The sequence below is a fragment of the Lepus europaeus genome, chromosome 3, assembly GCF_033115175.1.
Source record: "Lepus europaeus isolate LE1 chromosome 3, mLepTim1.pri, whole genome shotgun sequence".
NCBI lineage: Eukaryota > Metazoa > Chordata > Mammalia > Lagomorpha > Leporidae > Lepus > Lepus europaeus.
In genome coordinates, this window is record NC_084829.1 from 79,953,453 (window position 1) to 79,968,512 (window position 15,060).

The 15,060-nt window shown below is 39.0% G+C and overlaps 1 protein-coding gene across 3 annotated transcripts in view; it reads right to left on the minus strand.

The window, feature by feature from the left end:
- Positions 1 to 15,060, minus strand: part of UBE3D (ubiquitin protein ligase E3D) — a 460,276-nt gene that overhangs the window by 208,927 nt on the left and 236,289 nt on the right. The gene's annotated exons all lie outside the window — the stretch shown is intronic.

The following is a 15,060-nucleotide window of genomic DNA, read 5'->3' on the forward strand; positions in this document are numbered from 1 at the left end:
ATGGGAATCTTGAGCTCATGAGAAAGTATTACTATAAAAGCCTGGGCCTGGGCCTGACCCTGTGGCATAGAAGGTTAAGCTTCCACCTGCAGTACTGGCATCACATATGGGCTACAGTTCGAGTCCCAGCTGCTCCACTTGTGATCTAGCTCCCTGCTAATGCACCTGGGAAAGCAGCAGAAGATAGTCCAAGTATTTGTGCCCCTACACCTACATGGGAGCACTAAAAGAAGCTGCTGGCTCCTGGTTTTACCCTGGCCCAGCCCCAGCCATTGTAGGCATGCAGGGAGTGAACCAGCAGATGGAAAAAAACCTCTTTCCCTTTCTCTCTCTCTCTCTCTCCCTTCTCTTTCTGTATCTCTTTCAAATAAATAAATAAATCTTTTAAAAATATTCAAACTAAAAAAAAATTTTTTTTTCAAGGCCTGAAACGGTTTTCAGTTGCTCCCTGGCCTGTTTTTGTGATGTGATCTCTTCCTCTGTTACATAGTTCTACCATTGTGACACCAACTGCCATGAGATGCTTGTCAGAAACAAGCTATTGCTACTGGCTCTGTGCCCTTAAATCTCCAGAAACTGAGTTAAGTACCTTTTATTTTTAAAGTTAGTATACCTTAGGTATTTTTCTATAGCAATGTAAACCTGACTGATAGGTCTTTCACATTCTTATCAATGTTGGAGTTTTTTATTCTATAGTTTGCATGGGATCCCAGTGACTTATGACCTACTGTCTTCCTGTTCCTTTTCCCCTCCCTTTTCTTTCCCTTCCATAGCAGTTCAGTCCCAAATCCATGAGGACTAACAGAAGTAGTCATCCACAGCTCTTCTATTCAAAAGTTACTTGGTCTTGAGTCATAACCTGGGAATGGATATGCTTTTTTTCTCTAATCTGTACCCTACCCTTACCACAAAAGATGGGAATCCCATGAGCATCACAGGGTGAAAAATGTTGGCTGAAGACCTACCTCTTTCTGTTTTACTCAAGAAATGATTTTGGAATTAAATAAACAAAATAAAGAAACTAAAAAAAAAAGTAGTAGTCATTCAGACAAGGAAGAGAAAAGAGCCACAGTGGTCTGCAGGATGTATCAGAGCCCAAGGTGGATGAGGAGAATATTTATGTCAGGCAAAGGACCCAGCGTGGGGTCCCAGAGCTTGAGCTGAGTGACAGAGGCATCTGCTCACAGAGGATGTGTCACCTGTGAATGTGGTGACATTTTTTGGAGACTGATTAAATATAAAATATATTAAGTATAAAAGGTACCAGGTAAGTCTTTATTTTTAAAAATATTTATTTATTCATTTGAAAGGCAGAGATACAGAGAGAGAGACACATACAGAAAAAGAGAGAGAGATTTTCCACCTGCTGGTTCACTCCCCAAATGGCCACAACAGCCAGGGCTGATCCAGGCTGAAGGTCCTGGGTAAGGGCTCTTCTGGATCTTTGGAAAGAGCTGTACAGAGTTCAATTCCTTTTCCCCCTCCCCAAAATGGTGCATACAGCTTGGATTTCATTATCTTGGACATGGGTTGGGGAAAGATCCATGGCAAAAGTTGGTGCTAAGAAGGTGGTACGAGGGGCTGGCACTGTGGCATAGTGGTAATAAAGTGCCAGCATCCAATACGGGCGCTGGTTCGGGTTCCGGCTGTTCCACTTCCCATCCAGTGCTCTGCTATGGCCTAGAAAGCAGAAGATGGCCCAAGTCCTTGGGCCCCTACGCCCACATGGGAGACCGGGAAGAAGCTCCAGGCTCCTTGCTTCAGTGCAGCTCCGGCTGTTGTGGCCAATTGGGAAGTGAACCAGTGGATGGAAGACCTCTGTTTCTCTCTCTCTCTCTCTCTCTCTCTCTCTCTCTCTCTGTTTCTCTGCCTCTCCTCACTCTGTGTAATTCTGACTTTCAAATAAATCAATAAATCTTAAAAAAAAAAAATGAAGAAGATAGTACTGACATGTGGATGCTGCCAGCCCTTCAATGCTAGCCTTTCAGTCTCCTTCCAGGCTGCAAAAACAGTTGTTATGGACTCCACAAACTCTAAAGCACACAGCAGGCTATAGTATGTCTCTGGACTGAATCAGAGTTCTAAACCTGCCTTGTAGATCTAGACCACTCTGAAGCACTGAGAAGACTGATGTGTGTTGACAAGCTGACGAATTAAATTTCCCAACTCAAGAGCCTCTAGGCCAGGAGTTGGCACCCAGAAAGCTTCTAGCACAACGATGAGTTCCTTGAGACTATCCTCTCTCCCTAAACAGACTCAGGAGCTCCATGATGAACTACTTTCTTGTTCAAAAATATTCACTGCTCTCTCTGACTAAGACTTATACTTTTGAATCCCATTATTGCCAAGCTTGGCCTTAAGATCACTTCTTGGCCAAGAAAGAGTAACACACATCACTGATGGACAGAAGCTGTAAGAGCCAGCACATGGTTTTCTTTCTGTTTCCCTCTCTGTCATAAAACCAGCAATGATCTAAGTAAAAGTTGACTGCACCTTCCTGAGTTCAGAGTGAAGAACATGGGGAACAGAGTTATAGGTCACCATTATAGACCAGTATATACAAGGTTGCTTCAAAACATTTATGAAAAAATCAAATTAAAAATAAATTTATTGCAGTACAAAAGCTGTTTGAAATACATGCATAATTCTTTCATTACATTCACATTCCATGAACTGTTGAGTACCTCTTGGGTACATAGATTTCAACAATTTTTTGCACCAAAATAAACTTATATTTTAAGTCCATTTCCATGAATTTTTTAAAGATTTATTTTATTTATTTTAAATGCAGAGTTACATAGAGACAGAGGCAGAGAGAGAGAGAGAGAGAGAGAGAGATCTTCCATCTGCTGGTTCACTCCCCAAATGGCCACAATGGCAGAGGTGTGCCCATTGTATACCACATGGGTCCAGGGGCCCAAGCACTTGGGCCATCCCCTGAGGCCTCCTCAGGCCACAGCAGAGAGCTGGATCAGAAGTGGAGCAGTGGGGACTCACATCGGCATCCTTATGGGATGCTGGCACTGCAGGTGGAGGGCCTTACCCACTATGCCACAGCATCGGCTTCGTACATGAATTCTTTGAAGTGTTTCATATTGTTAATGTAATGTGGAGAAAAATAAATTTTTAGCTTGTGAGCCATTAAAATTTAGAGGAGTTTGTTATCCTAGTGGACCCAGCCCTTCTGAATAATAATACAATATCCAGTGACTCAGTGCCATTTCACCAAAACCAAAATTTTATTGCCATAAGAAATACTTGAAAATATGGAGATAGAGTATATAAGGTTTAGTTCAGTATTTTTCTTTTTAGGGGTATCTTAGAAAAATCTACATAGCTATAGGCAAAACAGTTGGACAACTTGCAATTTCGAGTCATAACTCTAATGTAAAAAGTGTACATCCACACAGAGCTTTTTATTTCAACCTTCTAGTATGAGAATACATGTTAATTTTTTGCCCTTCCCATATTTCACATATTATATTATCTACATGCTTCACAACAATTGTCTCCATCGACCTTGTAATCATGAGACTCTCTCTCATCTAGAGACCTATGCCACCAGATATATTTCAGTACTATATGAACTGAAAAGCACCAAAAAGTTGCAGCTCCATTCCTAGCCCCTAGCTGTGAATATGGCATGCAAAGGCCCATTGTTGGTAAATTACACATTTTAAATAAGAAAGAACGTAGCTAGGATACTCCAAATTTGATAAGAAAAAGATCTGATTCTGACAATTTTCTGTTTGGAAAGTAATTATTTGACTATACCAAATTATAATTAAACTCCTGTCTAAAATCAGCAGGAAAATCTGACCAATGTCCTACTTTTGATTTAGTGATTTTTAAAAAATCAAATAGATAAGGAAAACTATGTAACTATGAGTATAAATCAAAATTAGATGGAGTTCGTCCATAAGAATTTGCTTTTCTTATAGTAATCTATATGTTAATTCCCAAGAGAATCATTTGAAAATTGAGATAGGAAAAGACAGATCGTACCAATTGGATGAAATTTGGCTAATATAATCTTACTAATTGTTAGAATTTAATCTAGAAATAATATCTCAGCTATACCAGGGATTTATAGAAACTTTTAAATTTCTTTAAAATCATATTTTACATACTGTATTCCCTGGAACACTATTGGCCTAAAAGTTATTAATAAGAATAATGTAAGAAAATAACATTAGAAAAACAAACATAGGAGTCCCAAGATGGCAGAGCAGGGAGGGATCTTACTGCTCTAGTCCAGCAGAGGACAGTTTAAAAAGAGTGGAGAGAGTGAAGTCTCAAGAAAGAGTCAGGGAGAAAACCAAAATTAGAGAGACACAGTGGACCTACGTGGAGGACATGGATGCCACAACTTGGGACTCAAATAGCCATGAGCCTCTGCACCATCGTTGGAAAGTGAGGTGAGACCAGACTGAAGAAGCCCAAACTACTGGCAATAAAGCTGCAGGAAGAGCCTAGAGGGAACCCAGCTTGGAGCCCCATGGGGGATAGTGTACCTGCCAAACTAGAGGAGGAAAAGAAAGGATAGACACATTTCTCTCTCCCTGATCACTTTATAGTGGCGTCCTATAACAAGCCAATAGAGTGGGGACCATTTGGAACATACCTAACAGCTCTGCAAGCTCATGTCCATGCCTAGCAATCAGCCAAGTGGAGACTCCCAACTCTGGTGGGGAGAACTAACAGGGGTTAGGAGCTTGTGACTGTGAGGCTTCTGAACCGGGATTGTGAAAAAAAAACTGAGAGTGTGTGGGAGGATTCACAGTGTGGCTGAGACTTTGGGCAGTCACAGTAGGAGACTCCACATGCTCGGGGCTTCCTGGTTACCTGATGAAAGACACTGCTGGGGAATCTGAACTTACATGGAAGACTGCACAGATCCTTTGTGTGGTCCTTGGGACAGAGAAAATGAATATTATACCCACGGGGGTTAGAGTTCAGGCACTGGTCTCCTTTGAGGAGAGGAGCTCAGCTGAGCAGAATAAATTTCCCTTCTGATTAAAAAAAGAGAGAGAGAGAAGATTTACCACACCAAACCTGGGTGTGTTACCATAGCACACCCTTAACCCTGGAGAACTGAATAAAACTACAGAACTCCCTGGCCACAACAACTATAAGCCTCTAATATTCACTGAAAGCAGACATTCCACTTACCTACAGAGTCAGAGTACAAAGATAAAAGCCCCACAGGAAAAAAAAAAAAAAAGAGTATCTCCACAAATGCCAAACAACAAATGCACCAACTCAAGAAACAAGGAAGACAACATGATGCCCCAAAAGAATACAACACTTCAGTACTAGATTGTGAAGGTGCTGAGATGGAAGAAATGCAAGAAATGGAATTCAAAAAATTTATCATAAGATTACATAGAAGTAATGAGAAGCAAATGCACTGAAATCCATACAGGACATGAAAGAAGATTCTCCATGGAATTGAGATCTTAAAGAAAAATCAAAATGAAACAAAGAATTCAATAGAATAAAAAAAATGCAGTAGAGAGCCTTAACAACAAAATCAGTGAAGCACAAGAAAGAATATCAGACTTAGAAGAGAAAACACAGGAAAGCATACAGTCAAACCAAAGACAAGAAGAGGAAATTAGAAAACTAAAAAACACAGTTGGGAATCTACAGGATACTATAAAAAGACCCAATATATGGGTTCCAGGATTTCCTGAAGGCATGAAAAGAGAGAAAGGATTAGAAGGCCTTTTTAGTGAAATAATAACAGAAAACTTTCCTAGATTGAAAAAACAAAGAGACATCCAAGTACAGCAAGAACACAGAACTCCTAATAGACATGACCAGAAAAAAATCCTTGCCAAAGCACATTGTAACCAAACTCACCACAGTAAAACATAAAGAGAAGATTCTCAAATGTGCACCAAAAAAAAAAAAAAAAAAAAAAAAAGGTACTTTCAGAGGATCTCCAATTAGACTCACATCAGACTTCTCATTAGAAACACTACAGGCTAGGAGAGAATGGTGAGATATAATCCAAGTATTAAGAGAAAAAAACTGTCATCTCAGAATATTATACCCTGCAAAGCTCTCATTTAAAGAAGGTGAAATAAAGTCCTTCCATAACAAAGAGAAATTGAAAGATTTTTTAACTACCCATTCAGCCCTACAAAAGATGATTAAGGATGTGTTGCACACAGAAACACAGAAACATGGTCATCATTACAAAAGAAGGTAAAGGGAGAAAATCTCTCAGTTAAAGTTCAAAGGAAATTCAAATTAAAACTAGGAATATTTCTGTAAAAATGGCAAGGCAAAGTCATTACTTATCAAAAGTCTCCTTGAATGTAAATGGCCTCAACTCCCCAGTTAAAAGACACAGACTTGGGGCTGGCGCTGTGGTGTAATGGGCAAAGCTGCCGCCTGCAGTGCCAGCGTCCCATATGGGTGCCGGTTCAAGACCCGGCTGCTCCACTTCCCATCCAGCTCTCTGCTATGGCCTGGGAAAGCAGTGGAAGATGGCCCAAGTACTTGGGCCCCTGCACCCATGTGGGAGACACAGAAGCTCCCTGGCTCCTGGCTTCAGATCGGTGCAGCTCCAGCCATTGTGGCCAGTTGGAGAATGAACCAGTGGATGGAAGACCTCTCTCTCTCTCTATCTTTCTTCTATTTGTGTGTAACTCCTTCAAATAAATAAATAAATATTTTTTAAAAAAAGACACAGATTGGGTGAATGGATTAAAAAACAAAACCCATCTGTTTGCTGCCTACAAGAAACACATCTCAGGGCTTCCTCCAAGATGGCGGAATAGGGAGGAAGCACACTGATAGTACAGGAAAAGATAGTTTAATAAAAGTGGAGATCCTGTAGTCTCAGTGAAGAATTAGGAAAAAACAGCAAAGGAAACTCTTCCGGAACTAGGGGGACATGGTGGACCTATGAGGAGGGCACAGGTGCCCATGGCTCAGGATCCCAGCCACTGAGTCTAGGCACTAGAGCTGGAAAGGTAGGTGAGGTGAAACCTCAGTAGCCCGAGACACTGGCGGGGAAGTGGCAGGAAGAGCCTAGAGGGAATGAGGCTTGAAGCCCCATGGAGGAAAGTTCACCAGGCTAACTAGAGGGGAGAAAAAAAAAATAAAAGGGACCAGTACGATTCTCTCTCTCTCCACTCACCATACAAGGTGAACAAGACAACGAGCAGGTACTATTTTGGACATATATAAAAGCAACGTCACTTCTGGGCTACGCCAGCCCTCAGTAAAACATAGAAACTTGACTCTGGTGGGGAGAAATAACAGCAGGTTAAGACCTAGTGAATGCGTTGAGCTAATGAACTGAGTGTGAAAAAAATAAATACTGAGGGTGTATGAGAGACCTCACAGAGTGCCTGAGACGCCACAAACTCGGCAACCTTGGCAACCCACTGAGAGATTACAGGGGAATTTGAGCTTACACTGAGGATTGCACAGATTCTTTGTGTGGTCCTTGGGACAGAGCAGACGAATATTATACCCACAGGGACAAGAGCTCAGATATTAACTGCCTTTAATTCCACTCAGCTGTGTGGAATTACTTCCCTTCTGAATTAAAAAAAAAAAAAAGAGAGAGAGAGAAAGAGAGAGAGAAGATTTACCATGCCTAACCTGGGTGTTTCACCTTTGGCATACCCTTAACCCAGAAGAACAAAACAGAGCTCTCTGGCCACGCCCATCACAAGCCTCTAAGGATCCATCAAAAGCAGACAGTCCACTTAATCTAGAGTCAAAGTATAATGAGAAAAACCACCACAGTGAGGAAAAAAAAAGGAGAAGAAACCAAAGAATATCTCCACAGTGCCAAGCAAAAAAAACACAGAAACCAAGGAAACAAGAACAAGGAAAACATTACAACACCCAAAAATGAACAAGACACCCCAATTCAAGATTATGAAGATGATTAGATAGAAGAAATGCAAGATACAGATTTTAAAAAATTATGATAAGAACATCTATAAGTTCTCAAAAACAAATTCTTGAACTACAGAAACCCTTACTGGACAGGATAGAAAATCTCTCTCATGAAAATGAAATCTTAAGGAGGAATCAAAATGAAATGAAACAACTAGTAGAACAAGAAACTGTGATAGTGAAGAGATATCAAAATGAAATGAAGAATTCAATAGATCGAAAGACAAACACATTAGAGAGCCTTAAAAACAGAATCAGTGAAGCAGAAGAGAGAATATCAGACTTAGAAGACAGAGCACAGGAAAGTATACAGTCAAACCAAAAAAAAAAAAAAAAAGAGGAAATTAGAAATCTAAAAATATTATTGGGAATCTACAGGATACTGTGAAAAAAAAAAAAAACGACATTCGGGTTCTAGGAGATCCTAAAGGCATGGAGAGAGAGAAAGGATTAGAAGGCCTTTTTAGTGAGATACTAGCAGAAAACTTCCTGGGTTTGGAGAAGGACAGAGAAATCCAAGTACAGGAAGCTCATAGAACCCCTAATAAACATGACCAAAAGAGATCCTCAAAACAACACATTGTAATCAAACTCACCACACTGAAACATAAAGAAAAGATTCTGGCCCGCGCCGTGGCTTAACAGGCTAATCCTCCGCCTTGTGGCACCAGCACACCACGTTTTAGTCCCGGTTGGGGCGCCGGTTCTGTCCTGGTTGCCCCTCTTCCAGGCCAGCTCTCTGCTATGGCCCAGGAAGGCAGTGGAGGATGGCCCAAGTGCTTGGGCCCTGCACCCGCATGGGAGACCAGGATAGGCACCTGGCTCCTGGCTTCGGATCAGCATGATGCGCCATCTGCAGCGGCCATTGGAGGGTGAACCAACGGCAAAAAGGAAGACCTTTCTCTCTGTCTCTCTCTCTCTCACTATCCACTCTGCCTGTCAAAAAAAAAAAAAAGAAAGAAAATATTCTAAAATATGCAAGAGAGAAACGTCTACTCTCAGAGAATCTCCAATTAGACTCACAGCTGACTTCTCATCAGAAACCCTACAGGCTAGGGGGGAATGGTGAGATATAGCCCAAGTACTGAGAGAGAAAACTGCCAGCCCAGAATATTATATCTTGCAAAGCTCTCATTTGTGAATGAAGGTGAAATAAAGACCTTTCACAGCAAACAGAAATTGAAAGAATTTGTTGCCACTCGTCCAGCCCTGCAAAAGATGCTTAAAGATGTGTTACACACAGAAATACAGAAACACGGTCATCAATATGAAAGAAGGTAAAGGAAGAAAACCTCCCAGTAAAAGATCACAGGAAGCTCAAAGAATATTTAGAAATATCTTTGGGAAAATGGCAGGGCAAAGTTACTACTTATCAATAGTAACATTGAACATTAACGGCCTAAACTCTCCACTTTTTAACACAAACTGGCTGAATGGACTAAGGAACAAAACCCATCTATTTGCTACTTACAAGAAACACATCTTTCCAACAAAGATGCTTGCAGACTGAAAATGAAAGGTTGGAAAAAGATATTCCATGCCAACAGAAATGAAAAAAGAGCTGGCATAGCCATATTAATATCAGACAAAATAAACTTTAACATGAAAACTGTTAAGAGAGACAAAGAGGGGCACTATATAATGATTAAAGGTTCAATTTGCTAGGAAGATGTAACTATCATAAATGTATATGCACCAAATTACAGGACACTGGTTTATTTAAAAGATATGTTAAGGGACTTATAGGGAGACTTAGACTCCAATACAATAGTACTGGGGGACTTCAAAACTCCACTCTAAGAAATAGACAGATCAACCAGACAGAAGATCAACAAGGAAACAGCAGATTTAATCGATACTATAGCCCAAATGAATCTAACAGATATCTACTGAACTTTCAATCCTACATTTAAAGAATATACATTCTTCTCAGCAGTGCATGGAATCTACTCTAGGATTGACCACATACTAGGCCATAAAGCAAGTCTCAGCAAATTCAAAAGAATTAGAATCATACCATGCAGCTTCTCAGACCATAGAGGAATGAAGTTGGAAATTAGCAACTCAGGAATCCCTAGAGTATTTGCAAACACATGGAGACTGAACATCATGCTCCTGAATGAACAATGGGTCATAGAAGAAATTAAAAGAGAAATCAAAAAGTTTCTGGAAGTAAATGAGGAAACAGCACAACATATCAAAACTTATGGGATACAGCAAGAGCAGTGTTAAGAGGAAACTTTGTAACAATAGGTGCCTACATCAAGAAATTGGAAAGGCACAAAATAAATGAGCTTTCAATGCATCTCAAGGATCTAGTAAAACTGCAGCAAACCAGACCCAAATCTAGTAGGAGAAGAGAAATAATTAAAATCAGAGAAGAAATCAATAGGATTGAATCCAAAAAAACATTACAAAAATTCAGCCAAATGAAGAGCTGGTTTTTTGAAAAAATAAACAAAATTGACACCTCATTGGCCAACTAACTGAAAAATAGAAAAGACCCAAATCAACAAAATCAGAGATGAAAAAGGGAATGTAACAACAGACAACACAGAAATAAAGAGTCATCAGAAATTACTACAAAGAGTTGTATGCCAGCAAACAAGGAAATCTACCAGAAATGGATAGATTCCTGGACACATGCAACCTACCTAAATTGAACCAGGAAGACATGGAAAACCTAAACAGACCCATAACTGAGACAGAAATTGAAACAGTAGTAAAGGCCCTCCCAACAAAGAAAAGCCCAGGACCGGATGGATTCACTGCTGAATTATATCAGACATTTAGAGAAGAACTAACTCCAATTCCTCTCAAACTATTCAGAACAATCAAAAAAGAGGGAATCCTCCCAAATTCTTTCAATGAAGCCAGAATCACCTTAATCCCTAAGCCTGAAGAAAATGCAGCATTGAAAGAAAATTACAGACCAATATCCCTGATGAACATAGACGCAAAAATCCTCAATAAAATTCTGGCCAACAGAATGCAACAACACATCAGAAAGATCATCCACCCAGACCAAGTGGGATTTATCCCTGGTATGCAGGGATGGTTCAATGTTCGCAAAGCAATCAATTTGATACACCACATTAACAAACTGCGGAACAAAAACCATATGATTATCTCAATAGATGCAGAGAAAGCATTTGATAAAATACAACACCTTTCATGATGAAAACTCTAAGCAAATTGGGTATAGAAGGAACATTCCTCAATACAATCAAAGCAATTTATGAAAAACCCATGGCCAACATCCTATTGAATGGGGAATAGTTGGAAGCATTTCCGCTGAGATCTGGTACCAGACAGGGATGCCCACTCTCATCACTGCTATTCAATATAGTTCTGGACGTTTTAGCCAGAGCTATTAGGCAAGAAAAAGAAATTAAAGGGATACAAATTGGGAAGGAAGAAGTCAAACTATCCTTCTTTGCAGATGATATGATTCTTTATTTAGAGGACCCAAAGAACTCTACTAAGAGACTACTGGAACTCACAGAAGAGTTTGGCAAAGTAGCAGGATATAAAATCAATGCACAAAAATCAACAGCTTTTGTATACACAGGCAATGCCATGGCTGAGAAAGAACTGCTAAGGTAATCCCATTCACAATAGCTACAAAAACAATCAAATACCTTGGAATAAACTTAACCAAGGACGTCAAAGATCTCTACGATGAAAATTACAAAATATTAAAGAAAGAAATAGAAGAAGATACCAAAAAATGGAAAAATCTTTCATGCTCATGGATTGGAAGAATCAATATCATCAAAATGTCTGTTCTTCCAAAAAGCATTTTACAGACTCAATACAATCCCAATAAAAATACCAAAGACATTTTTCTCCCATCTATAAAATGATGCTGAAATTCATATGGAGGCACAGGAGAACTCGAATAAAACTTGCCATGGGACTCCAAGTCCCATTAAGCTGGGTGGTACTAATGCCATCTTACATGTTAAAGTGATCATATTAAGTGTGTAACTGATCATATAGATGGGATTAATTCTAAAAAGGATCACATAAATAAGATCAAGTGTCTGGTAATAACAATAGATAGAATTAAAAAGGTGAGAATGATCCAACATGGGAAGCAGGCCACAAAGCAGACCCAAAGAATGACAAATGCCCTCAATAGCACTCTGACATCAGAATCAGTCTTTAAGGCATTCCAGTCTGGCTGAAAATCCCATGAGAACATTTCAGGCATGGAAAGCCAAGACAGTATGGCAAAAAATGATCTACATGAAGGATCTCTGTGAGATCCCAGTGGAAAGAAGGGACCATCAAAGAAGGATGTACTTTTCTCTGAAGGGAGGAAAGAACTTCCACTTTGCTATGGCCCTGTCTAAATACTGATGGAGTTAGTGGACTCAAAAGGCTTTCACGGCCTTGGAAACTCATGACAAGAGCCTCGGGAGATCACTGACATCATAAATAAGAGTGTCAATTGTTAAATCAACAACAGGAGTCACTGTGCACTTACTCCCCATATAGGACCTCTGTCCTTAATGAGTTATATTATGAGAATTAACTATAAAACTTGTCTTCAAAGAGTACTTCATACTTTGCATGTCTGTGTGGGTGCAAACTGTTGAAATCTTTACTTAGTATAGAGTTGATCTTCTGTATATAAACATAATTAAAAATGAATCTTAATGAAGAATGGGACAGGAGAGGGAGTAGGAGGTGGGATGGGAGTGGAGGTGGCAGGTTGGGTATGGAGGAAAGAATCGCTATATTCCTAATGCTGTACCTATGAAATTTGTATTCATTAAATAAAAGCTTAAATAAATAAATATATTTTGGTAAATGGCACAGAACAGAAGAGAGATATGGATGCACATAATCTTTTTGATTTTTAAAAAATATTTTCTATTTTAATTTTTAAAAAGATTTATTTCTTTGAAATGCAAAGTGATAGAGAGTGAGAGACAATGAGAGAAAGACCATTCATCCAAGTATCTGGGTATTCAACCGGTATTCAGATATGGGATGCTGGCTTTTGTGAGCAGGGAGCTTATCCTGAGGTTGCATTTCCAGCTCTTTATTTTATTTTAACAGACATATATAAGAAGTTTACTTATGGAATGCTATGTGATGTTTCAATATGTGTGTATATTATGCAATGTCCAATTAAGTAAATATATCTATTTCCAAAAAAATTTTAAAAATATAAAATGCTGGATAAATTACAATCAAAATCTGGAATTAAAGTTTAATTTATTGGAAAATGACAAAAAAGAAAATGATGCTAATGAGTATTCTGTGAAGAATATTTAATAATCTCTGAAATACCTAATACTATATCATCTTCTCTTTTTTCCAATAGATATTAGCATCTTAGAGATCCTAAAGTTCTTGCTTTTAGTAAAAGAACCTATTTTACATTAACCAAATGATTCACAAACTTTCAGACTACTTTATAAAATCCCTTGAAACTAATCATTCTCTGGATACAATAAGCAATCAAATCAATATCAATACCACAGGATGGTCAGCTGATTAGAACTGAATTCTCAAAACTATCTCAGGTCCCCAGGGTCATCAGACTCTGATGAGAGAGAGAGAGAGAGAGAGAGAGATTTGATCCGCTGGTTCACTCCCCAAATGCCTGCAATAGCTGACCTTGGGCCAGGCAGAAGCCAGGAGCCAAGAATTCCATCCTGGTCTCCCACATGAGTAGCAGGGGCCCAAGTACTTCAGAAGGAAGCAGCTCTAGAAGCACCCTGAATCAAGATGAGTGGGATACCATCCCAAAAAACATTCTGGGTTAAAAAATGTTTATAATTATTATTCATTGTTTAAATATATTGATATTTATTTATAAAATGCATCTACTCATAATTATTTTGCCTATATTTTATTTGTACATATTTTAAATATTTTCCAGCTATATTCTTATTTGTAGATAAATGGCTTCACAGAAGATAAATCTCTGATACAATTTTGCCTTATATGGTACCCTTATTGACAACAGCTACACATTTAGGAACAGGTTTGTCCACATACAAAACTCCTTCTGCATAATGGGACAAAGCCATTTGGAATTTGTCACTTCCACAAACTGGGGCAGCATTTAGTGAGCCCAAAGGATGATGCTCAAGGCACTGGGAATTAGCTTAAAAACTGTTATTTGTTTGTTTGTTTGTTTGTTTTAAATTAAACTTTTATTTAATGAATATAAATTTCCAAAGTACAGCTTATGGGTTACAATGGCTTCCCCCTCCCAAAACTTCCCTCCCACCCACAACCCTCTCCTTTCCCGCTCCCTCTCCCCTTCCAATCACATCATGATTCATTTTCAATTCTCTTTATATACAGAAGATCAGTTTAGTATATATTAGGTAATGATTTCAACAGTTTGCCACCATATAGCAACACATAGTGAAAAAAAAAAATACTGTTGGAGTACTAGTTATAGCATTAAATAAGAGTGTACAGCACATTAAAGACAGAGATCCTACATAATATTTTTTTAAATTAATTTTCTATGCCATTTCCAATTTAACACCAGGGTTTTTTTTTTTTTTTTCATTTCCAATTATCTTTATATACAGAAGATCGATTCAGTATATAATTAGTAAAGATCACATCAGTTTGTACCCACACAGAAACACAAAGTGTAAAAATACTGTTTCAGTACTAGTTATAGCATTACTGCACATTAGATAGTACATTAAGGACAGATCCCACATGGGATGTAAGTACACAGTGACTCCTGTTGCTGACTTAACAATTTGACACTCCTGTTCATGGCGTCAGTAATCTCCCTAGGCTCTAGTCATGAGTTGCCAGGGCTATGGAAGCCTTTAGAGTTCGCTGACTTTGATCTTATTCCGATAGGGTCAAAATCTGCTTCCTTCTGAAGTACAACTACTACTGCTACTCATGTGGGAGACCAGGATGGAATTCTTGGCTCCTGGCTTCTGTCTGGCCCAAGGTCAGCTATTGCAGGCATTTGGGAGTGAACTAGCGGATCAAGTCTCTCTCTCTCTCTCTCTCTCTCTCTCTCTCTCTCTCTCTCCTCTCTCTCTCTCTCTCTCATCAGAGTCTGATGATCCTGGGGACCTATGACAATTTTGAGAATTAAAATATGACAGTTTAAAATTTAAAAATGAAATAACT